At 50.0% G+C, this 23,792-nt stretch overlaps 1 protein-coding gene across 1 annotated transcript in view; it reads right to left on the bottom strand.

Moving 5' to 3' along the window:
- Positions 1 to 23,792, bottom strand: part of Tacc2 (transforming acidic coiled-coil containing protein 2) — a 179,699-nt gene that overhangs the window by 59,628 nt on the left and 96,279 nt on the right. The gene's annotated exons all lie outside the window — the stretch shown is intronic.

Below are 23,792 nucleotides of genomic sequence, written 5' to 3'. Positions count from 1 at the left end.
AGGGAGGAGGAGAGGGATGAATGTGTCTGAGTGGTGCTTGCTGACTACTTCCAAAGCGTTCTTTCTGCAGTTGGCTGCACTGTCTGGAGCTGCCCCCAAACTCCAAGGCCCTGGGCTGCCAGCTGCCTGCTTCCACAGACAGGACAGAAGGCCATGGCCAGGTGGTGGCTGTAGCCAGTGAGTTTTCTCTGGCCCTATTCCCAGTGTGGGGCCGTGTGGTTATCGTCACCATGTTTGTGTGACAGTGGGTAGCACAGGTATCCTTTCCTTCTGATTGGAAGTTCTGAGTTTTCTCTCTGTTTCTCCAACCAGTTGCCATTCTGATTCATATCTCTGTGACCTGCACGTTCCCCCTGGGCCAGCATGGTAAGGTGGTACGGAGACCAGGGTGTTCAGACAGACTGACCCACTGCTCCCAAGACAAGGAGGGGAGAGACGCTACCCAGTCTGTCTACTGTCAGGGGCACTGCGGTGCTTTGACAAGTCCCTCAGCGGACACTAGCTCCAAGCAGATTTTCCTACCTGGGGACCCAGCAGACAAAATTATCCAGGAAATCTTGCCCCACAGGTGGTTTTCATTATATTCTTTGGGAGCAGTTAAAATAATAGCTATCAGGCTGGAGAAATGGCTCAGTGGTTAAGAGCACTGGCTGCTCTTCCAGGGGTGCTGAGTTCAATTCCCAGCAACCACATGGAGGCTCACAACCATCTGTAACAGGATCTGATTCCCTCTTCTGGTATGTGTGTAAAGACAGGTCACTCATGTACATGAAATAAATATTTATTTAAAAATTCTATCTATCAATATCTGTAGCTGTATCATCTATAACTGGAGTTACAGATGGTTGTGAGCCGCTGTGCAGGTGATGGGAACCAAACCCTGGTCCTCTGCAAGAGCAACAAGTGCCCTTAACTGCTGAGCCATCTCCAGCCCTTACTCTTAATAATCTTCAAGAGTCTATAGTCACCAAGCCGAACAGATGTCCTCAACATAATCACCCAGTCTAACTGAAGGTCTAGGTCCTTCTTTCAATATCTCTTGTCCCCTTTCTCTCTTAGCCCTTGGCAATCATGTTTCTGAGCCCAGTTTCCCCCTGTTACTTAACATTAATTTGCAGAGAACGCAGAGTATTTTTAAAGTCAGGCCCAAAGCTACAGTATTACATTGAGAACTCAAAAGCAGCCCCTTGCAGGTTAACTGTTTCTCATACATAGTCACACAAGTCTAGTGCACGATTGGGCTTGTGCAAATTCATTAATGGGATTGCCAAATTCATAAAAATATACAAAACAGTTAAACATCCTCGGGCACACTCGTGTGTTGCATTGTTTACATCTTCCAGTCTAGAAGGAAGGCAGCATTTTTATCTGAGTGGGATTCTGGGAGATGGTGACTTTTAATACAGTTGAAAGAAGCAGCACAGACTTGCTGATGGACTGGGAGAAGACACCATTGGGGGTCCCTCTTCTGAGCTGTCTATGACAAGGGGACTCTTCTGTGGAGAAGGCAAGGATGGCACTGAGCCCTACAAACCTGCGACCTTCCCTTCAGGGCACCATTCTGTCCTTTGTACCTCGCCTGGCTTTGCATGTTATACCTCCCAGTTCAGGCCCAGGCACCAACTCTGCATTTCCTTAGATACTGTTTACAATGAGACATTAGCAAACTATAACCCATCGCCTGCTTGTTATGAATAAAGTTTTATTGGAACAGTAAGTTACGTATCATCCATGGCAGCTTTTGCCCTGTAGGAGCAGAGCTGTTTACTATCTGACCCCTCACAGTTTTCTAACCCCGTGATTTTGACCACTCAGAGGATTCAGTTTCCTTATATAGAAAATTTGCCTACAAGGTTAATATATTTATATAATAAACAAAACAGCCCTGCAGAGATTGGCCATGCAGCTCAGTTAGGAGAGTGCTTGCCTAGCAGAAGGACCAAACACCCAGCACTCCATAAGCAGGGTGGTGCACACCTGTGATCCCAGCACTCTGAAGGTAGAGCCAGGAAGATCAAAAATTCAAGGTCATCCTCAGCTATGTAGCAAATTGGAAGCCAGTCTGTAATACACGAGACACTGTCTTTAAAAAGGCCAGAGAGCGCACAAAAGTTTCTGTTGAATCTGGGTCTCCTCAGCGAAGCTAAGTAAAGAGCTCTTCCCTCCTGGCATGGAGTCTGCCTCATCCAGCTCTGTTCCCACGTCTGGCACCGACAAACTGCACCCACCTGCCCTGCAGACGCAACCGCTAAGAGAATTCACAAATATAAACAGAGCGAAGTCATCTGAGCAAGCGCAACCGACACAGGATGGGCGTGTGAGAGCAGGCCTGACTTAGTCGGTGCTTTGTGTTCAATGGGTCTCCCCTTTCTGAAACAAAAGCAGGAGCCTGTGAACAATTGGTTTTCAAGGGACAACGGTTCTCAATGCCAAGTCCACCCTGTGAAGCTTTAGGGGCAAGGACGAAATTGATCCACACCCTTTGCTGACCTGCAGTGCTGCCCGGGCTCCAGTAATCCATCAGACAAGAGGAGCCAATCATATTTCAGGCTAATGTAGTTTCCTAGGCAACCAACAATATAGTCCACAGAAACAGACTGTAAGATAGTAGAAAGAAACACAGAGCTTGGAGAGGCAGTGACCCATAATCTCCTGACTTTGGTATAAAGCTCGCCTGCCGAGTCGTTCATACTGGATCAATACCTGAAACCCTAGGCTATGAGCAACATGGTAACCCAGCCCAAGACCCCAGCAGAATGGGCTGGCATGACCCCTTGCAAGCTCAGGAGTTACTGGGAAGTCTTTGGAATGTTACTGCCTTTAGGGCCCCCAAGGAGCAAGCCTCCAAGATGGGGGAGGGCCAGAATCCTGTGGATCTGGGCACGAGGCCATAGAGCCAGGTGCAGCTATCTAGGAATGATGCCAGAAGAGATGACACCCACAAGGAGCCTTTGGGACTTAAGCTTACACCCCACTCAACTGATAACTTGCAGCTTATTCAATGTGTGGGAACTGGGGGGCGGGGCGCAGGGAACGACTCCCAGTGAGTCCAGTAATAATATCCAAAGTAAAATCTACTTCAACATGTAGGCTCTAGGGGATCCAACAAGTCTGCGGGCTTGGTGGGGAGCATTTTGACAGCCCCTAAAACTCTGCTTTCTCTTTGTCCCTCTGTACCCCTTCCTCTGCCAATTTTTGTAACAGCCTCCCTCCTTCTTGCTTCTGTGGCTCCTGGGGGACTAGAGTCCCATGGCTTCCCACGTTTGCAGCCTGTTTTCTAGAGTCCTCCAACAGCCTGCCCTGTAAGAGAACCCTGCCTACTGTCTCAGGTTGCACTGGTGCCTCAGTTGATTGGGGGGAGGGGGCTAAGCTGGGGAAGTCCCTGGAACTGATGACAAACTGCCTGGTGCTGCTTCACTTAGAGGAAGCTACATCCCCAGGGGTTCCCCTTAGAGAGGAGGAGGAATATGGGGCTCATCAACAGGCCTCATTCATCTTTGATGAGACATAAGTACTTCAGGGTGGCAGTCTCCCCCTCCTCACGACCCATTTCCCATTTGGAAGTGGTTATTGCTGCCCTGAGTCCTTCCCAGACAGAGAGGAGCATCTAAAGCAGCAGCCACGGGTTTCACAAAGACCTGGACAGAGGAGATATGAGTGGCTCAGGGCTTCTCAAACTCTACCCCAAACCTCGCAGGAATCTTTAATAAGCACTGGTTAAGGAGATTGGGATCTGGGTGGAGCCTGAGATCCTGCAGCTCCGCCAGGGGCCAATGCTCCAGCGTGTGTCCCACCTTGGAACTGCATGGGTAACCGTAAACCTTAGCTCTCTGCTTTACTCCCTTCATCCCACATGCCTTCGGGTTCCCCAGTTTCCCTCCCCCACCCTCGCCCCACTGCTCTCTGAGACAGACAAACCTGTCCACTGGGATTAGGAAAACCACCTACAGGCACCCACACTCGAATCTAAGAGAGAAAGTCCTTGGGTCACGTCCCAGTTCTCACTTTCACCTTTATGTGCGGTCCCCTGTGAACCCAGCTCTCACCTAAGTCGGAATGTTCGCTCTAGACTCCTGCAGCCACGGCCTGCGACTGGCTGCGGGTGAGCGCAGCCTGCACACCCTGCACACCCGACCCAACATCTCACAGTGGAGGCCCGTCTCTGCCACTTGTGTATTATTCGTGGGCATGTGTTCTCACACACACTAAATACTATGAAAAGGCCATGACTGTACAGGGAAGGGCTGCTTTCTTAACATAGTTTTCGTTCTTTCTTTCCTTTTTTTCTGGCTGGACAGAGCACATCTGTAGGGGAAACAAGTGTCCCCATTACACAGAGACGGGCTGCAGAGGAACAACCTCCCCCAGACTATTTTCCTCCCTCCGGTTCTCCATTACACTTTTGCTGGGGAACGGAGGGTGGGATTTTTGTGAATGAGCAAATAAAACATCTTAACTGTACCCAAAGACATTTCCGAAGTCTCCCGTGGTAAAAACAAGACCGAGTGGACCATGGAAACATTGGAGGAGCAGCTTCCCTCTGAAAGTGGCCACTGGGCCTCAAGTTTTACTCTACTGCCACTGTCCCTTTGGGACAAACTCTTAAAGCCTGTTGTCTAAAACAACCTAACAGAGACTCTCCAGACTCAGCCCCCAGCTTCCCAGAACACAAGGCAGTAACTCAACCAGGAAAGAAAGTAGGGACAGTAGCGACCAGGGGACGTAGTGGCTGAAGAGCACTCAAATCTGGAGTCGCATTATCCTTTTTGGTCCCTCCAGTGCTCTGGTGGGTGTCAGCTGTGCCAGCGACAGAGCTGGTGCCCTTCGCCAATTTCCAGTTCAGGGACTTCGAAAACTGAGGCTTCACTGGGCCTCTTGAGTCCCACCAGGCACCTAACAATACCGCCTCTGAATGGACAGGACAGCAGGGCGCGGGTTCGCATCATAAAACTCCCAAGCCCAGCACACCTCCACTGTAAGAGTCTGCGAGTTACGGATAAAGACAAACGATGCTTCCACACTTGCTCCTTGGAGTGACTAGCTGCTCAAAAGCCAGGGCCTGGGAAACCACGCGGTTTATCCCAGCATGACATCACCACATGGGTCCAGCTTCTCACTGAAGACCAGTGAAGGGTGGAATCCCCCCACTCACCTATCATGGGGCCCAAACCCTACTCCACAAAGCATACCCGGTCCCTGCTATCTTTCAATCTACATATCAACTATAAGAACCCACAGTACTCTGCCACCCCCACCCCTCAAGCCTCTAGAAATAGTCTCCTCTTTGGAATAGAGGAGCAGACCTTGGAGTGAACTGGCAGGCCCACTTTGGACAGCAGCCTTACTTGTCGAATTGGGACCTGGCAGGCCGACCTCCAAAAGAACCTGGGTTCGCAATGAAGCCAACCATAACAGAAACAGCAACTGTAATAGACGCACATTGGCATAAAGGCCACTTGTGATCACATTAGCACTGTGGCTTAGAGAAAAGATCGGATTCCTGGATCGATGCATAGTCAGGCATTGCCTCCACCAATGACAAGGCTGTTTGGCTGTCTATACTAATAATAGCAAGCGGCCTTGTCCTCAGCGTTAGCAGGAGTACAGGGTGATGCCTGGACTAGACCGGCTGTGCACACACTCTAAGCTCCGCGCCATCTGTCCTGCCATGCCAATTGCTAACCCAGACCTGTTCCCAGGGTAGAAAGATGCCAGCATGCACAATATTTCTCCTAGGATGAGGCCCTCTCTCCTCCATGCCTCCTGTTCCCTAGCAGGAAATACCAGGGGGAGTGAGTGCAGAGAAAAAGATGCCTATAACGCAGAGAAGCCCCCACCATGCACCCTGCTGCTGCTGAACAACCAAAACCGAATTCCAGACGGCTATTTCTGCTTCCTGGGGCTGCAAGACACTCAGTCCAGCTAGGACACAAAACACTACAAACAGCAGCCGCCAGGTAAAGCTTTGTAAGGCTACCCAGGCCAGCCTAGGCTTCACGCTGCACCGCATGCGGGAGAGAAGCATTAACAAAGCCGGGCAGCCTCTCCTCCCCTCGGGGGCTCCGGGCAGCAGAGCACTGCACTTACATGGCCTCAGAAACCTCCAGGTTCAGGTCACTGGCTGGGGCTGGCTGCAGGGACTGCGACCCTCCCATCCTCGCTGAGCCCTGGCGTGCAGGCTAGCCGCGGGCAGGGCCAGCGTCCTGGTGCGGTTCCTCCAGCCCGGGGCGGGCCGGCGGGCGGCCGGGGCTGCTGCACTGCAGATGGGAGCAGCTGCTGGCATCCGTGGTGGTGGCGGCGACTGGGAGCTGCGGCTCGAGGCCGGAGCCGGCCCAGGGGGGCGAGCACCGAGGAAGTGTGCACGCGCAAGTGCAGCTGGCGGGCACGCGCCTAGGTGTGCGCGTGAGCGTGGCCGGTGTGCGTGGAACTGCCTGAGAGGAGGCAGTGTGAGCCCAAGCACTGGCGTGATCGGAAAGGATCTTCCCCTCTTAAAGACCCTGCTCAGCCTGTGTGTTGGGACTTGATGATGTCACCACCACCAAGTGGCCAGACTCCGGCATCTTCACAAAGCTCCAGCATTGGCTCCGGAAAACGCCGGGAGGAGGCGAAGACCCTCCCTCTACTCACACACCAAGCGGCAGCCTCCAAGACCAGCCCAGTACGGCGGCTAGGGCAGTGTGTCTTTTGAGATGTAAATGCACCACTCACAGGCAACTTGAGGCCCTCGTCTAGCAACTGACAGAGTTGGGGACAGGTCCCTTCTCGCTCGGCTCCCACCCCCAGACTGGAGGAGGGCTTCAGGAACCAGTAAGACAGGCTGCAGCGGAATCAGGCCTGCACACCTGAAAGAACTTTCCTCAGATAGCACAGCTGGGCAAGAACCAAAGTCTGTCGCAGGGCAGCGTCCTGGCATGGCTCTCTGGCTCCCAGCTCACCAAGACCAGGCCTCCCTCCAGGTACACTTTCTTAATTTGACCAAAGTCTGCGGAGGTTGAGGCAAATTGGAGAGAAAGAGGCATATAGGGCCACCTTCAGGGACTGGATCTGCAGTCTGGCCTTTGGCCACCAGAAGAATTTTCTACAGACAAGCCCTATGCCATGAAGGCTGTGCTCCAGAGTCAGGACCTCCGTATAACAATTAATATACAGGCAAAAGGTGGCTGTGAGGGACATATAAAGGCTCACCTCTGACAGGAAACACAGGCTGGCTTAGGTGCTGACGACACCCAGTGACAGACCCCATTTGCCTGTTGGGAAGCAGCCAGGTCTCTAGCTCTGAACGTTTGATTGATCTCTGGACCTTCTCACTGGAGGCTACTTGAAAAACACTCTTTCCCTGTAAGTGGTTTGGGGACCCCCTTCACCCCTGTCTGCCTCACATTTGGAGGGCTGGCATTCTGAGCCCTGAACAACTGAATTCAAACACAACGAATTATGGGAAAGCGGAAAGACTCATGTGATTTTTCCCACAATTCCTTCCGCTTACAAGGCAGTTAGTTCTTAAGAAATATATGCATTACGGCCCAAAATAATGAGATGAACGTAAAACCAATCAACCATACAATAAAACCAAAATAAAGCTACCCAACACATCTTAAGATTTCCTCCAATACACTGTTTTCCTCGAGTGTGGCTAAAGATGCCGGCACAGGTCAGCAGGTACCGAATTTGCTACTTGCTACAAGCTCCGGAGCTCCAGGCCAGCGGGATCCCCTGGCTCACATTTCCTCCCTGTGTCAAAACACCCTCCCATCAAAACTGCTTCCAGGAATCAGCGACGTGAAATCTCCAGGAAACACCGAGGTTTCCTTCTGTATTTAAATGAAAATAGCGAACAATGATGCCAGTCTTGTGGGGTAGGTGACTTTCAGCAGGGCAGCACCTCCCAGGGAGGCCATCACTCATTGTCAACAGTGATGTCATCTGGTGACAGGGATCCTGCAACTTATTTATCCAATCATATTCATAGGGAAGGGGAAGGGGGTCTTTATTTAAAAAAAAAATCTTTTCGGTTCTTTCTGCAGTTAAGGAGCCAAAAGAACCTTACAGTGTGTAGCTAATGCAGATTCTTCTGAGAAGAGGTGTGTAACAGACAGACTTCAGTTAGATTACACAGTGGTAAAATGGGTCGTGCTCAGCCTGCACTAGCCGCATTTTGACCCCCAAAGGCTTTATTTTTGCCTCTTTAACTTTCTGCTTCTAGAATCCCTCTTCCACAGTGGCCTTGGATTCTGGGCTGACTGACTGGTAAACATCTTAAAGACAAAGGACCAACAGGAAGGGCCACCTAGCAGTGGTGTGGCATGCAGAACACATCCCCTTCTAAAGGAGGAGACTGTCCTTAGTGGTGAGGTTCATCCGGAATGGGAGAACCACCTCATGGGACTCAGACTGTCCTCTCAAAGGGGGAGGAAATCCCATGGGACCTAGACTGTCCCCTTCAGAGCGGCAGGGAAGCACCCCGTGAGAGCCAGACTGTCCCCCTCAAGGGATGCCAGTGACAGCAACTTCTTCAGACCCTCAGACAAAAGCAGAACCGAGATAATGGTCTCTTGGCCTGGCCAGGATCGCAGACTCTCTCAGTGAGGCAAACCCAGCCCCCCCCACTTCTGCCCACTCCTCATTTTTTTTCCTTATAAAATATCAAAGTTTCTGTCAGCACATGGAAGACAGACCTGGAGTCACTGAACCCTTTATCTGTTCTTCCCAACACAGTCACATTAATTAACTCCGCCCTACGCCACTCCTTGTCTCTGACTGGTTTACTGGGACTCCCAGGGCTGGGGTGGTGACAGAGCCACAACCAGAACCTGGTTTGTGCATGGCATGCAGAGTCACAGGGCTGTCAGAACGTCCCAAAGGCTTTGAAATGAACCAGAGCTCAAATCCTGCTTTCTCCCCTCACTGGCTAACCACCCTTGAGCCAAATGCCTAGGCAAGCAGCCCGTGAGTACTAACTGACACAGAAAAATGAACATACTCTGGAAGGCTTTGGAGAAATTATGCTAAATAAAATCCATAGACTCTTGGGACCAGGTCCTCCTATCCCTGAGTAGAATAACAATAAGGCATCATTACAGTCAAGTGCTTCTACTTAGACCCCTAACAACCCCACAGCTACAATATAGTAACATATTATATAGTGGATAATATCATCTCGCTGATATTAAAACTATGCCCCCAAACCATGGTAGAAACAGCACTGGGCACCTTGGAAGTTACTGACAGCTAAACTTGTGCTGTGTGCTTCCCTATTGAAGAGCCACTCAGACCCGTAGTTAATCTCTGATGCTGACCATGCCCGCCATTTGAACTAAACTCGATTTTTTGGTAATTTAGCCCACAGGGAATGCAAAGCTGAAGAAATGGGGAGGGAAAAGGTTGTGCAATGGCCTCCAGGTGCCTCCTGAAATTCCCACAGAAGCCCTAAACCCTGTTATTCTGGAACTCAGAGGAAGGGTCTATGGCAGGTGAATAGGGTTAGATAACATCATTACCAGTCCCCTCATAATGGGATTAGTGCCCTTATAAGAAGAAAGAGTCATGTAATCTCCTACACCCCCATAAAAATATTGCAAGAAGGTGGCTATTTGTAAGCCATACAAAGCCTCAAAGAGTTTGCTCATGTGCACACTCTGATCTAGGACACCCAGCCCTCTGGACTATGAGAAAAAGATGTTAGCTGTTTGATCTTCAGTCCATGTTGCTTTTGTTATAGCAGCCACAGATGGGACTAAGAATAGGTAACACAAACAGCAATGACAGAAAGCCTGGACTCACACAAGGAAACTCCAGTAGCAGCAGTCTAGGATGACTGAACACTGGTATCCGGAGGCCTGTAGACACAGGCTGGACCCAGGTCCAGTTCCCACAATGGCTGTGACTCCATACTCTACTCCTGTTCCCCCTTCTACCTCCCTCATCTTCCCCAAATCACACAAGGTCAAATCACAGATCTGTATGTATTTGCATGGTAGGAAATTCACCAGGGCTTACCAAGAAGCATTAAAACGCCACAGTCTCCCACTTACTTGTTCCCTCATTTATTCAAGCATGCACCGAGGCCCAGGCCAGGCCTAGGTCAACGCCGAGGCTGCAGTGGAGTTCCTAGTCCTTCCCTGTACCTCCAGTTATCCAGAGAATGCACAGGTGACTCAGCACTCTGCTTTCCTGACTTTCACATGCTGGCCGTTCCTCCCATCCTTCCCACCCTGACACAGGTCCAGTCTCCATCCTGGCCTCCCTCTGAAGAACAGCAGAGCATCTCCTCTCTTGGACACATGGATTATGTCAATCACTTTCAAACACTGATAAGACCCGGCCTCAAACAGCCCTTGCGAAGGGCTTTGAGCCTTATCCATATGCAGCGACCAAGGCCCTGAAGGTAGGCCAAGCACACATAGGCAAGCCAAGCACACATGGGCAGGCTCCACTGCCACCTATCCTACTGATGTCCCACGAGAGACTAGAAACCAGGAAATGCCTCTATCATTTCTAAAACAATTAGCAATATACTGTATATTAACACCCCTATAATATTATAGGCCTGGTCTATGTATAATGATTCTGATAACTCATTCTCACGTTACTAATTGTCTGTAAACCAGACAAAGATCTGTAACCACAAGATGAACCATGTGATGCAGGCTCCACATTCCACAGCAAGGGTCTGGGACCCCGTTAGGGCTAGAGAGGTGGCTTGGTGGTCCTTCTACTTGTGCAGAAGACTAGGGTTTAATTCCTAACATCCACATGGCAGCTCACAACCAACTGTAACTACAGTTCCAGGGAATTTGGTGCTCTCTTGGCTTCCTTGGGCTCCTGCACACATGTGGTACACATAGATTCAGGCAGACTCACACACATATATATAAAATAACAGATGTGTGTGTTTATATATGCATATATATCTTATATATGCACATATATACATTTATGCATATATACATATATATTTGTTTGTTTTTCAAGATAGGGTTTCTCTGTGTAGCCCTGGCTGTCTTAGAACTTGCTTTGTAGATCAGGCTGACCTAGAACTCAGGGATCCACCTGCCTCTGCCTCCCAAATGTGGGGATTAAAGATGTGCACCAACATGCCCAAAATAAATAATTTAAAAAAAAAAAAGACAGCTAAGTCAGGCTATCCAGTGCCTATCATCTCAGCACTCAGGTGTGGTAGAGGAGTGAGGATTAGGAATTCAACATCAGCTTCATCTGCACATCATGTTCAAGGCCAGTCTGGACTAAAGGAGGCCCTGTCTCAAACATTATTTGTTTGCTTGTTTTCAAATAGTGTTTATCTTTTTTGTTGTTGTTGTTTTTGTTTTTGTTTTTCGAGGCAGGGTTTCTCTGTGGTTTTGGAGCCTGTCCTGGAACTAGCTCTTGTAGACCAGGCTGGTCTCGAACTCACAGAGATCCGCCTGCCTCTGCCTCTCAAGTGCTGGGATTAAAGGTGTGCGCCACCACCGCCCGGCTCAAAGAGTGTTTAAAGTACCTCTGACACTTTGAGAAACCTAAGTGGAAGACTACATCTGTCCTAACAGCATTCCTTACCCAGCCGTGCTGTGGACCTCTGAGCTGCTAATTGCCCAAGCACGTGGGAAAGGAAAGTAGGTCAGATCACAGAACAGCCCAGGATAGAATGCTAAAGATGTAAACACAGCTACAGAACAGGCTAGGCAAGGTTCTGTTTCTTTTAGTCCAACCTGCAACATCCAACAAACTAGCCAAAATGGTGAGCTCTTGGCTCACTGGAGTCTCAGTCTCAATACAACAGGTGGAAAGTAACTGGGGAAGACACTCAAGATCAGTCTCCGACCCACCCCAAGGCTGGGTGCACGTGTGCCCCCACACACGTGAACACACACATACATAGCGCATGCATTCATGCCACACACACCAACATATACAATAAATATGTAAAAAATTTAAATAGTAACAAAAAAAACATTCCATGGGAGAAGAGCTTTTCTTGTTATGACATCACTGGCATATTCTCTCCTACGTCCTCTACAGGAGACTGAATGTATATGGTGGACAATGGCTTCTACAATAGTCTACCACCAATCCGGTCTTCAGCAGGCACACCAGGAGCTACTGAGCTGCCCCCTGGAAACCAACATCAGAAAACTAAGAAGTTTTCTAGGGAGGTAGGTCTGGTTGCTCCATCCTCTACTGAGAGCCCCCCACCTGTCATGTCTCCATAGCAACAAGGTATGATGTTTGACTAGTTGCGCCACCATGTCTCCATGGCAACAAGGTTACATACAAGGAAGCGAAGGGTACCACCAGGACCACATTTTTTGTCTGCAAAGCCCCTAATAAACATGATCACTTCTCAACTACTCAGTCTTTCTATTAGCCTCTTGCCGACTGTCAGGGAGATGCTCAATGCCACCGACCACAAGGCAGAGCCACAGGCTGGCCCAAGAGACATTATGTTGTGAAGTACACAGAAGAAAGCCTGGCCACAGATTCAAAGCTTACCAACGTCCCTGAGAAACAGCAACTGGCACAAGCAGGCCTTGCGTGAAGAGCGGAACCTGGCTAGGATGACGACCAAAGGCAGCTTCAGAGAGAAGACGGGAGCATGAAAGAACCAAAGACTTCCAGGAAACTGTAAAAAAATCACCTACATGCGCAGCAAAAGTCAGGATAAAGTAAGGGACAGGCAACTCTGACACCAGCGGAAAAACACGGTCCAAATCTCCATCCACTGTGAGCACTAACAGATGGACATCAACAAAAGCCACAGCAGTGGTTCTCAACCTGTGGGCCATGACAGGTCGCATATCATATATCCTGCATATCAGATGCTTGCATTACAACTCATAGCAGTAGCAAAATTACAGTTATGAAGAAGCAACAAAATAATGTTATGATTGGGGGTCACCACCAAATGAGGAACTGTATCAAAGGGTCGCAGCGTTAGGAAGGCGAGGGCCACTGCTCTAGAGTGTGTTAAACCGAGTCCCCGTTGGTCTTTTCGCTTCCTTTTTCAAAGTAAAGTTTCAGACATTTCCCTAACTCCTGAGGGTAGAATCTGGATTCCTTCACCAGATTCATCTTAAGCAGCTTCTCTCGGGTAACAATCTTCTTCGGGTTTTGCCAGACACCCTTCCTAGACCCAACTTTACCATCTGATCACAAATGACAAACATGGTGTCCCAAGACGGGCGGGCATTTGGCTCAGTAAAACCCTACCCTCCTCCAAAGTCCAGGCTCCTAATTAGAAATAAAGTCAAGTTTCTCTCTGTGCCAATGGACTCACCTGGGCCAGGTGATTGCTTCTGTCTAGGATCAAACAGGCAACCAGTGCTGGCCATCTTTCTCCTTGGTAGCCTTCTACAGAAAGAACGGAAAGTTTCATAGGCACGCTATGAAAGAAGGTCTGGGTTCTCAAGAGAGTTTTAGTATGTCTGCTGTGTGTGGGGCTCCTCCGAGTTCCTCTGGCGCTGATGCCTCCTGGTCTGCGAGACTACTTTGTATTAGGAATAAAAAGCCTTTTAAGGAAAACATTAGGCTGTAAGCAGAGATGAGAAAGGACACTGCTAGAATGGATGCAAGGCTGGTTTCCCCAGCCAGACTGGAAAAACAGGCTGAGCATGATCACCTGCCGGGCTTCCAGGAATTCTTAGGGGCTGCGAGGAAGCCGCTCTGGATAGAAAGGCCTCCAGATGAGCACAGTAACCAGCCAATCCAGAAGCCCCAAGTCTCCAGTGAGAGCAAAGAGGAGGCAGCCTGTTCACCCTGAGGTAGATTCCTTTCCAAGCCCCACCAGCTATCAACACAGCCCGGCACACTGCACTCCCGCCCCCCCCTCCCCTCCCCTCAACGTGAGCAGTGCTGCAGAAACCAGGCAAAGCAGCTCAGAACTGCTGACTCAAGGCAGAAACCCAAAGCACTGGGCCAGAAATAGCCATGAGAACCGACGGAGAGAGAGCATGTCTGCGGGCAGAGTGAGTGAATGATCGTGTCAGCATGTGTGTCTGTGGTATGTGTGGGTGTGTGTGTGTTACCAAGCCCTAAAAATATCACCTTCTTTACATAAAACATCCCAGAAGCTCAATCTGTAATTCTCCCCATGCCCCATGTCCTAGCCGCACCAGCACACAGCTGTCTGGAGATGCAGAAGATTTGCCCTCTCGAATACTTAGCTCCTTAGGGATTGATTTGTACACATGCAGACAATTGTCCTGTGACCTCAGACCTATCTTGCTGACCTTACAGAGATGTTGGGAGAGACCCCGGGGCACATAGACATGACTAACTAACGGTTTGCACGGTCACCACGACTTTACCAGCACCTGGATGCAGGCTTGGCCAGAGGAGACACTCCCCAGACGTAAGAGTGGATGAAGACGGATGAAAAGACAAGCCACAAGGCAAACTTGGACTCCCTAGCACACGGTTATCACAGCAGTTCAGGCTTCTACTGTCTCCTGCCTGGACCATGACGACAGCCATACGATCCCTCAGACCTCTGGCCTCCCCCTTGCCCCCACCCTCCCCTCCTACCAGAAATCACCCCAAATTAAATTCCATCTGAACTCTCCCTTGCTTGAAAAGAATAGATGGATTTCCTTTCTCAATGCCTTGGATCCCAGTGACCCGCCAGGCCCAGCTGCAAGTCTCCTGCCATTCTGGAACTAACCTGCAACTATGCCCATGGCCTATGTACCCTCACTCATGCCTCTCTGGCTTCTCCCTGATCTGCTGCCTGGGTCTGAGGACCTCTCCATGCCCTCAGGGCTGGCACATGAGCTGACCTTTTTCTACTCTTTACCACCACCAAGAACCTATCCACACTGCAAACCTCTCTGAGCTATTTGGCTCATGTATATTCACTGATCACATTAAGCCCACAAGGTGGTTGCTACTATCCCCATTGCAAAGACAAGTGAACTAAGGGCTGGAGAGATGGCTCAGAGGTTAGCTGACTGCTCTTCCGGAGGTCCTGAGTTCAATTCCCAGCAACCCACATGGTGGCTCACAGCCATCTGTAATGAGATCTGGTGCCCTCTTCTGGCCTGCAGGCATACATGGAGGCTGAACACTGTGTACATAATAAATAAATACATAAATAAATAAATAAATCTTAAAAAAAAAAAAAAGGACAAGTGAACTAAGACCTAAGACGGAGTGGTCGGGTCAGGAGTCCAATGTCACATAGCTCAGAAACAGGCCAAGTGACATGTCTCCCTCCCTGTACCACATCGCAGTGGCTGGAACCTGGCTTACAAAACACTGTAGTAGACCTCAGTCTGGTCTACAGGGTCTAGCCTACAGAGACTCCCATCCCCAACAAGTCATCCCTTCCCCCTGGCATGAGAGCATCATGTAGCTGTGCTATGGTTCGTGTATAGTCCATCCCCGCAAAGCCGCACAGGAGTTTAATCCCCGAAGCCACGAGTTAATGGCATGAACAAAGTGAAAACGGAATAAGAGGTGAGTCCTTCGGGAGGTACTTAGGTTCAGATAATTTTGTGTGTGTGTGTGTGTGTGTGTGTGTGTGTGTGTGTATTCATTCATTCTGAGTAAGTCTAGGTAGTTTTATAAGAGGGACAGAGACCAGACAGACAAACAGGTTCCATGTCTCTTGCATGCAATGCTCTGTGGGAAAGCAGCAAGCGGGTGGGAGATCCCCTTCTTTTGAATCCTTTACGCAGTATTTGGACAGTCAGCCTCCCAAACGGTTAATGAAATACACGTCTCCTCTTTATACAGTTACCCTGCCTTGTTCATTTCATTATAATAACAACCAGCAACAAAACCTAATCAAGACTCTGCCTACAAAATTGGATTGCTGTTGTGGGGAGCTGGCAAAAGGCTAAGCGTGAAACTGTGCCGTGCAGTGAGTGCTTCCCAGGGAACTCCGGTATGGGCTTAGGAGAGAAGCTAAGACGTCCCTGCTCTCCCCTCTTGCCCCGGAAAAGCTCTTAGGTCTTGGAGGAGATTTGGTAGAGGGATGGAAGCTATCTGGGCCATGTGGGAACAGTTTATTGGAAAGCTTGGCAAGCCCACTTTGCAAGCCCACAGGCCGTGCACTTTAGGGCAGTGTTTCCCATGTCTGCTGCTCTCTGGGCCTCCTGCATTGACACCAAGAAATCAGCTTCTTCACTGGGAGAGCCAAGCTGCCTTCCCTGACTCCTATCTCTAGGCCTGTTCAGAAAGGCAGCCCTAGGCGTAGGTTTTCAAGACACCAATTCTTAAGAGATAGCTGTCCTTAGAAGGGGCAGTGAGAGGTCAGGGCTGAGGTCAGGGACGACTTCAGTGAGGCCTATGTGCCAGCACACTAAGCTCTTGGCCTCACTTCTGCAAGGCTGGCTCAGGCGGCCCTAGCCCGAGCGAGGGCTTCCAACTTACATTCCTGAAGATTCTAACTGTCAGGCTCCCAACCTAGCCTCAGTTTCTAGTGGCTTTACCAACAGCATGAAAGATGAGGGGAAAGCCTCATGAGGTCAATGCTGGAGCAGACAGGAGCGTGGCTAGAATTGTGACGTAGCAATCACCCGTCTTCTCTTTCCCAGGAGAAGCTTGTGGCTTTGGGAGGGTTTGCTCAGTAGAACGCCAAGTCCTCTCTCTACGTGGTTTTCCCTTCCTCTCTCTTCAGGGCGCATCTGTTCTGCACAAACATGTGGCCAGATGATTAGCAGTGGGCACGAGGGAGTGGGGAAGCTCCCGTAGGAAGCCATTTAGCCCGGAGTGTGGGATTGTGACAGCAAGCTCCCAGAAGCGGGAGGCTGCAGAAGGTGCCCGGCAGGCTTGCAAGAACAGAGCATCCACAGAGCAAAGGAGACGCACCTTTCCAGGCCCTGACACAGAGAACAAAGCCACAGATGTGAGGCCTGTGGCTGCCTGTGCATCACGAAGACACAGGAGGCAGCCGGCTCTAGCGGAAGACGCGACATGAAAAATGCAGGACAGGGATACAACCCCCACAGGCTGGTGAATCAAGACTTGCATTTCAGTGAGATGAAGGGCTAATTTGTGTTTTGTTGAAACCAGAGCTGAGCCATTCAAAAGCCCCCATGTGATGGGGAAAGACATGATTTACATGGACCCCTGAATCCAGGCCCTGGCCTTGTGACTAACGACATGGAGACAAGAGAGATGGAGCACACACCTACACAGGGGATGGATGGAAACACAGATGACCATGTCTGGTGCAGCTGAGCCAGGATATGGGAGCCTCAGGGCACATCAGCCATCAGTCCTCCAGCGACTGCTGCCTTGACAGGCAGCTACCAAGGCCTTTTAAAATTGCAAATATGATCACATCACTGTCCTGCCTGGGGGCTTCTGGACACACTTAAAAGAAAGGCAAGGAAGCCCAGGGCTAAAGCTGTGTGCCACAAAATATAGCAGCCTTGGATTAGAGCCCAAAGTATAAAATAAATACCCACGAGTCCACACTGACATTAATAAGTGATTGAATACATTAGGAAACGGGGGAGAAGAGAGTAACCTCTCGAACAAAAGGATTATAAATAACTTACGCACCCTCCCCTCTTGACAGAAGGTAGCACAGCCCCCTACACTGCAGAGGGGGCTGCACAGAACGACTTCTTTGCAGAAGCTACAGGATAGGCGAGGCAAGCCATTCAGCCAAGGAGCCAAGTCAACTGACACTGGGACCCACCATTTTATAAAAAAAAACGATACCTTTAGGACAGAGAGTTGGCTCAACAGGCAAATGTGCAGACGGCATAAATCCAGCAACTGACTTAATCCCTGGAACCCATGCGAAGGTGTAGAGAGAAAACCAGTGTCACAAAGCTGTCCTCTGACTTCCAAGGAAACACAGCTTTATTTTATAAAAACAAAAACAAGGGGCTGGAGAGATGGCTCAGAGGTTAAGAGCCCTGGTTGCTCTTCCAGAGGTCCTGAGTTCACTTCCCAGCAACCACATGGTGGCTCACAACCATCTGTAATGGGATCAGGTGCCCTCTTCTGGCCTGCAGGCATACTTGCAGGCAGAACAATGTATACATAATAAAAACATCAATTTTTTTAAATAATAAAAACAAAAGATTTATTTTTCTTTTTGTGTGAGTGTTTTGCCAGCATGCAAATGAACCGTGTGCATTTAATGTCAACAGAGGCCAGAAGAGGGCTGTGGGTGTCTTGGAACTAGTGTTACAGACAGTTATGGACCAGCACCTGGGTTGCAGGGAACTGAACTGCAGAACTCTGCAGAAGCAGCCAGTGCTCTTAACTGCTCAGCCATCTCTCCAGCCTCAGAGAAAGAAAGAAAGAAAGAAAGAAAGAAAGAAAGAAAGAAAGAAAGGAAGGAAGGAAGGAAGGAAGGAAGGAAGGAAGGAAGGAAGGAGATACTTCAACTCCTTCATCTTCTTCCTCCAAAACTCACAGCTACAGTCTAAGAGTAAGAAATATAGCGGCCAAGTTCCAGTTGATGGCGCTCTGACCAGAACCGCTCAAACTCTCAAGTCACCAAAACAGACAGGTCTGATAGCTGCCACCACTAAGGGGCACCCAGGGAGACTGAAGGCAACAATGCTCTGAGTGGTCTCTGGGACCAAGAAAGGGTGTTAAAGAAAAACTACAGAACTCTGAATAAGGAAGCCCTCAGCTAACAAGACTGCATCAATATGGGGTCAGTGACGGCCATGTTAGCACACTGCTGTTAGGATGTCAGCAGAGGGGATTATGGAGCTGGGTTAGCTAAAAGGAATGTCTCTTTATATCTTCTAGATTTTTCTGTAAATCAAAACTGTACTAAAGGGGCTGGAGAGATGGCTCAGAGGTTAAGAGCATTGCCTGCTCTTCCAAAGGTCCTGAGTTCAATTCCCAGCAACCACATGGTGGCTCACAACCATCTGTAATGAGGTCTGGTGTCCTCTTCTGGCCTTCAGGCATACACAGAGACAGAATATTGTATATATAATAAATAAATATTAAAAACTGTACTAAAAATAAAACTTTCATTACCAAAGGAAGCAAAGAGAAAGACCCCAGTTATGGCCTGTGGTGGTAACCACCTGGCCCTGCCTGCTGAGACACAAGTCCCTCCCCTTCCCACCTACCCGCCCCCCAGAGCCTCTATAGCCCTTTCAGTTGGGCTCCCTTGTCCTGCCTTCTCTGCCCCCAGGGTCCTCACACGTGCAGACACTCCCCAGGCAATGTCTATTCCTTCCCCAGTAACCCACACAGAATTAAACTTGCTGGGCTTTCATGTCCCAGGAGAACATCTTAATCTAAAGGCTCATTCTGTCTCCAGAGAACTCAAGGCTCCACTGGACCAGGCAGCGTGTGTCTTCTAGATTTGTGTCCTTCTCTGGCATGGTGCCTGGCCAAAGCAGCTTTAGTCCATGCCGCTGGCCCTCAGATGCATAAGTGAAGACTTAACAAGTGCTGGGATGCAGTATCCAGAAAATAACCACGCGGGGGACCGGCACAGTCAGCTTAGCGCGACTTGGTGAGAGGCTTGGGAGCCTCCTATGTGGAATAAGCAGGTAGCGCTCACAGATACCCACTGGACCCAGGAAGCAGGAGGCAAGCTCTATGACCTTCAGACTGTGCATCAGAGAGCAGTCACCATAGGACAAACTTGACATAGTCACATAAACACCACCGCAACCGAGACGCAAGACAGGCTAAGGCTATGATCTTAGAGCCGAGATCTTCCAGCTCCCTCCTAGGCCACCACACTTGCCATTCCTCGTAGTTCTGCGTTTCCCACAGTCTCCTGTGGAAACCCGCCCAGGGATCGTCCTCCCTCACAGGCTATCGGTTCTGCCACTTGGAAGTCCCTGCCTGACACACTGTGCCCTCTACTACGGAAGAACTAGCTGCTTCGGGAAGACAAGCTTGAAGCCAAACAATTATAGACATGGCGTCAGTGCCTTGCAGGGCGCCATCCTAAACACAGCTCACCCCAGGGCAGGGCAGGGCAGGGCAGGGTAGGGGGAGAGACCACCAGCCCTGCTCTCTCTGGGCAGTAGCTGCAGAGGGGGCAGTTCCTGCAGATTACCTGCTTATGTTCTCGGTCAGGCGTTGGCAGGAGGTCGTGGGGGCTTTGACTCCATGGCTAGCTGTGGCAGACGATAAGACTTTAAGTTCTGAGGCCGGAGGAGCAAGACTTGCATGGGCAGCAGATGGGGAGGCGCGGGGGAAACAATGGGACACTTATTCCAAATGGAACTCGGCTCATTAATGGCACATTCATCAGTCCCTTCTTACCCCACCCAACCCACCCACACTTGTGGACTATTTAAAGACGTAGCATACTGTTCCCCGGGCTGCCACTGCCACCACCACATATACACTGTTGGGGCCACAGTCTCTAGTACTTTCTGGTTCCTTCCTCATTTGACTCCAGAGAAACTGGGGATTCGTTAACTGCTCAAGGGTTAGGGACTTTTCTTGCCTGAGGTTGGCTTGAAGAAGATTTTATAGGGAAGGAATTCTAACATAAGGGGCACGCATTGACATCCTGAGTTGAAAACTAAAACACAATTCTGAAAGTTCTTCACAATTTGGCCCCAAATTTCAAGAGAGAGAGAGAGAGAGAGATGAATGGAAAAGCTGTTGGGTCACCAGGAACCTGTGTGACGTCCCTGTCTAGTGCCAGGATTACAAAGGCAAGTAGCCTTCATGTGGTAGATGTCGCCCCCTCCTGGACGGCCAGGGAACCTGCCAGTATGCAGGGGGTCTCGCAGGATGCACTTAGAACTACAAGCCCAAAGCCAAAAACTTGGAGCCTAAGAGGTTCTAACCATCCCCCATTGGCAAAAGGCATGGCATCTACAGGCTAGGAAGCAGTTTTCAAATCAAGGGACCCTCCATCCTCTGCAGCTGGCCGCGCTGCTGTCAGTGGGGAGCTGAGTGGCTGAGGGCCTCTCAGAGCCAGGCTGGAATTCATGACTCAGACAGTGCCTGAGACCCAGCCTGCAGTGGAGCTGGGGTTTGAGGGTTTGTAGTCTGCGGTGCAGGACACCTTCCCTGGGGGACAAACAGCCATAGGAGCACCATGCCCCTCTTAGTGCCAGCCTCGTGGGCTCTGCCTCCAGATGAGTTCTGGCCCTGAAAGACAGCACCCACCACGTGAGGTGCCTGACCCTCAGGCCCAGGTAAGGGAATTCTCACTTGTATTTAAAGATCTGTGGAGATTTAGTAGGCTCCCCAGAAGCAACCCCAGCTGTGCCCCTCCCTCCCTTCATGGCTCTGCCCACCCTCTTCTGTTCCCTTAAGAGGCCTTCCTCCTGGGCAGACAGCTCCATCCTTGGTGGGGCAGCAGCACCTCGCCCTCCAGTATCTAGCTCACTTCCTAACAGGCTCATATATGCACCTCCAAGCCTTACCGTGGCTGCACTTGTCCCGTCTCTCTGCCCTGGGGAGATGGACCATGAGCACCAGGAGTAAAGACAGCGGCGTTAACTAAAGTCCCCAGAAAGAAGCCCTACTCATATACAGAGTCTACAAGACTAATCAGAACTTCAGTAATTACGGAGGGTTAGAATACTTCAGGTCCAGAACCAAACTATCTTGAGCTATCTTAGCCTTCTAAATAGACATTCACTACTGACTTCTGTGTGTGACCTAACATCCTTTGGACTGTGAGGTAAATAAATCTTGTTAGAAGAGACCCCCCAGCTTCCTCCCACCAATCGGAGGCATAGATAGCATCCGAGGCCTATAACAGATTTCCCTAGTTTGCTGGGAAAACTATCTGATGTTTCCACCAACGTATTACGACTTTCTTTGTTCTGTTACTATATAGAAACATCATGAGACTACATCCATGCTGAAACATGGAATTTGGGGGAACCTAAATAAACTGTCTCTTATTCCCTTTGATGTGAGAGCTGTGGTGTTTTATCTTGGGGTGTGTGTGTGTGTGTGTGTGTGTGTGTGTGTGTGTCATGGCACACAATGTGGATGTCAGTGGACAGCTAACTCAGATGGCCAGGCTTGACAGAAAGTGTCACCCATATCTTCAGCCCCAAGAACTGTGTTTCCACATTAATAGCACCCACATCTGCCCCATGCTCCACAGTAACCCACTACCCAGCCTAGTTACCAACAGAAGGCATCGGCCGTCACACAGGTAAATGGAGCCCACAATGTCCACTGGCTATGGCAGAGTGTCAGGAGTTCAGTCTGAGCTGGACCACATTGCCAGTTCCTCAAGCACCTCACAGAGGCCAGGAGAAAAACAAAGGCCCAGAAAGTTATGGATCCCTGTAGGCTGGATGAGAGGTAAGCCAGGCATGGGGGAAACACCTGTAACCCCAGTACTTGGGAAGTGGAGGTCTAAGAATCATGAGGTCTAAGCCAACCTAGGCTACATAGTAAGACCTTGTCTCCAAACAAAATACAAAAGAATGACTGCAAAGGAGCAAAGCAAACTGCTGGGGGCTGTTTATCTCCTTCAGGGAGTTTGGCTCTGGACAGCCTTTAGCACGCTTACAATCTGTAAAAAGCCAACTGCTGTTGGGCATGGTGGCATACAGCTTAAATTCCAGCATTCAGGAAAGGCAGGAGGAACTTTGAGTTTGAGGCTAGGCTGGTCCACAAAGAGTTCTAGGACAGCCAGGGCTACATTGAGAGATTCCATCTCAAAGAAAAACAAAAAAGCAAACTGCTAGTCTAAATTTTAGCTTTCTCAAGAGACTCTACTGGCTGGGCTTCCTCTATTTCATGCATCCTAAGAAGACTTAATTTAATTAAAGGCACACTGAGAAAGGGGTGCTGCCTGCAATTCTGTTACTCTATGGGTACTCTCTGTTGGATTAGGAGGAAAGTTACTAGAAGGGTAGGGAAGATGGCCTCAGATCTGTGGTTCCAGGACAGCTCACGGCCGAGGGTCTAACAAGGATGTTCTTAGATTATAACTAAAACTGTCCCTCCCAAGAATGTCACAGAGCATTTTCCAGGGTCACCCAGTACCAAGTTTCCCTCTGCTCAGTGGCCTGCACAACCCACTTGTCTTTAAGCCAGCCATGTTCCCAAAGGGTCACCAGGCAGCTCCCTCCTCTCTTCCCCCCAATGGCCCCATCCTCCATAGCCACACCCTTCCTGGCCTGGCCAGTTCCCATTAGCTAAAGGCACCAAACAAATGACTCAACCGCTCAATTAAGACTGGGGCTTCCCTCCCACTGAAGCTAGTTCTTGGCCCGTCCAGTGACTGAGACAGTCAGGCCCCAGCAGGGAAACTGCGTGACTCACTACCACATATGGGCTGGCACTGCGAGCCCCTTGCTTCTGTGTGCTCTTGGCACCCTACCCGCCGGAAGTCAGGACTATGGGATTTTTCCTGTTCTCAGAGGCTCGGGACCCCTGATCACCTCTTCCCACTGAGTCACCTCCTTCTTCCGGATTAGTCCTTTCTGTTGGGCCAACCTTCCTCCTCTCAGAGCAGAACTCCTGGGGTATCCAAGGGTATGTGCCTCTGGGTTTATCCCCTTGGGTTCACAGCTACCAGAATGACCCAACTCAAGCCTTACCTAATACCACTCCCAGGCCCATCTCCACAGCTCCCTGCTCCACACTGCAGATAAGTCCCTTAAGTCTCCTAAGCAGTGTCTTTGCTTGTCTGGGCCCTGCATCTAGAAGGCCCTGTGCCTTCACATAGTCACCAAGCAATGATGTCCTCACTTGTAGTGGAGACAGTGGCCACCAGGCCTTCTGAGCATGGTCCTGCTAGGTCAGGAACCCAGAGGAGGCAGGTGGGACACACTCAAGAACATTCCACAAGCAGCAGGTCCTCCACTCTCTCACTTGGCTTTCCCAACCTCTCGGACCACTGAAAGTAGGACAAGGGTTCTACA

Source organism: Alexandromys fortis, unplaced genomic scaffold (genome assembly GCF_014885135.2).
Source record: "Alexandromys fortis isolate MF-2015 unplaced genomic scaffold, M_Fortis_MF-2015_v1.1 scaffold_146, whole genome shotgun sequence".
In the NCBI taxonomy this organism is placed as follows: domain Eukaryota; kingdom Metazoa; phylum Chordata; class Mammalia; order Rodentia; family Cricetidae; genus Alexandromys; species Alexandromys fortis.
The sequence above is the reverse complement of the archived record's forward strand: the minus strand, read 5'-3'. Positions and strand labels throughout refer to the sequence as shown.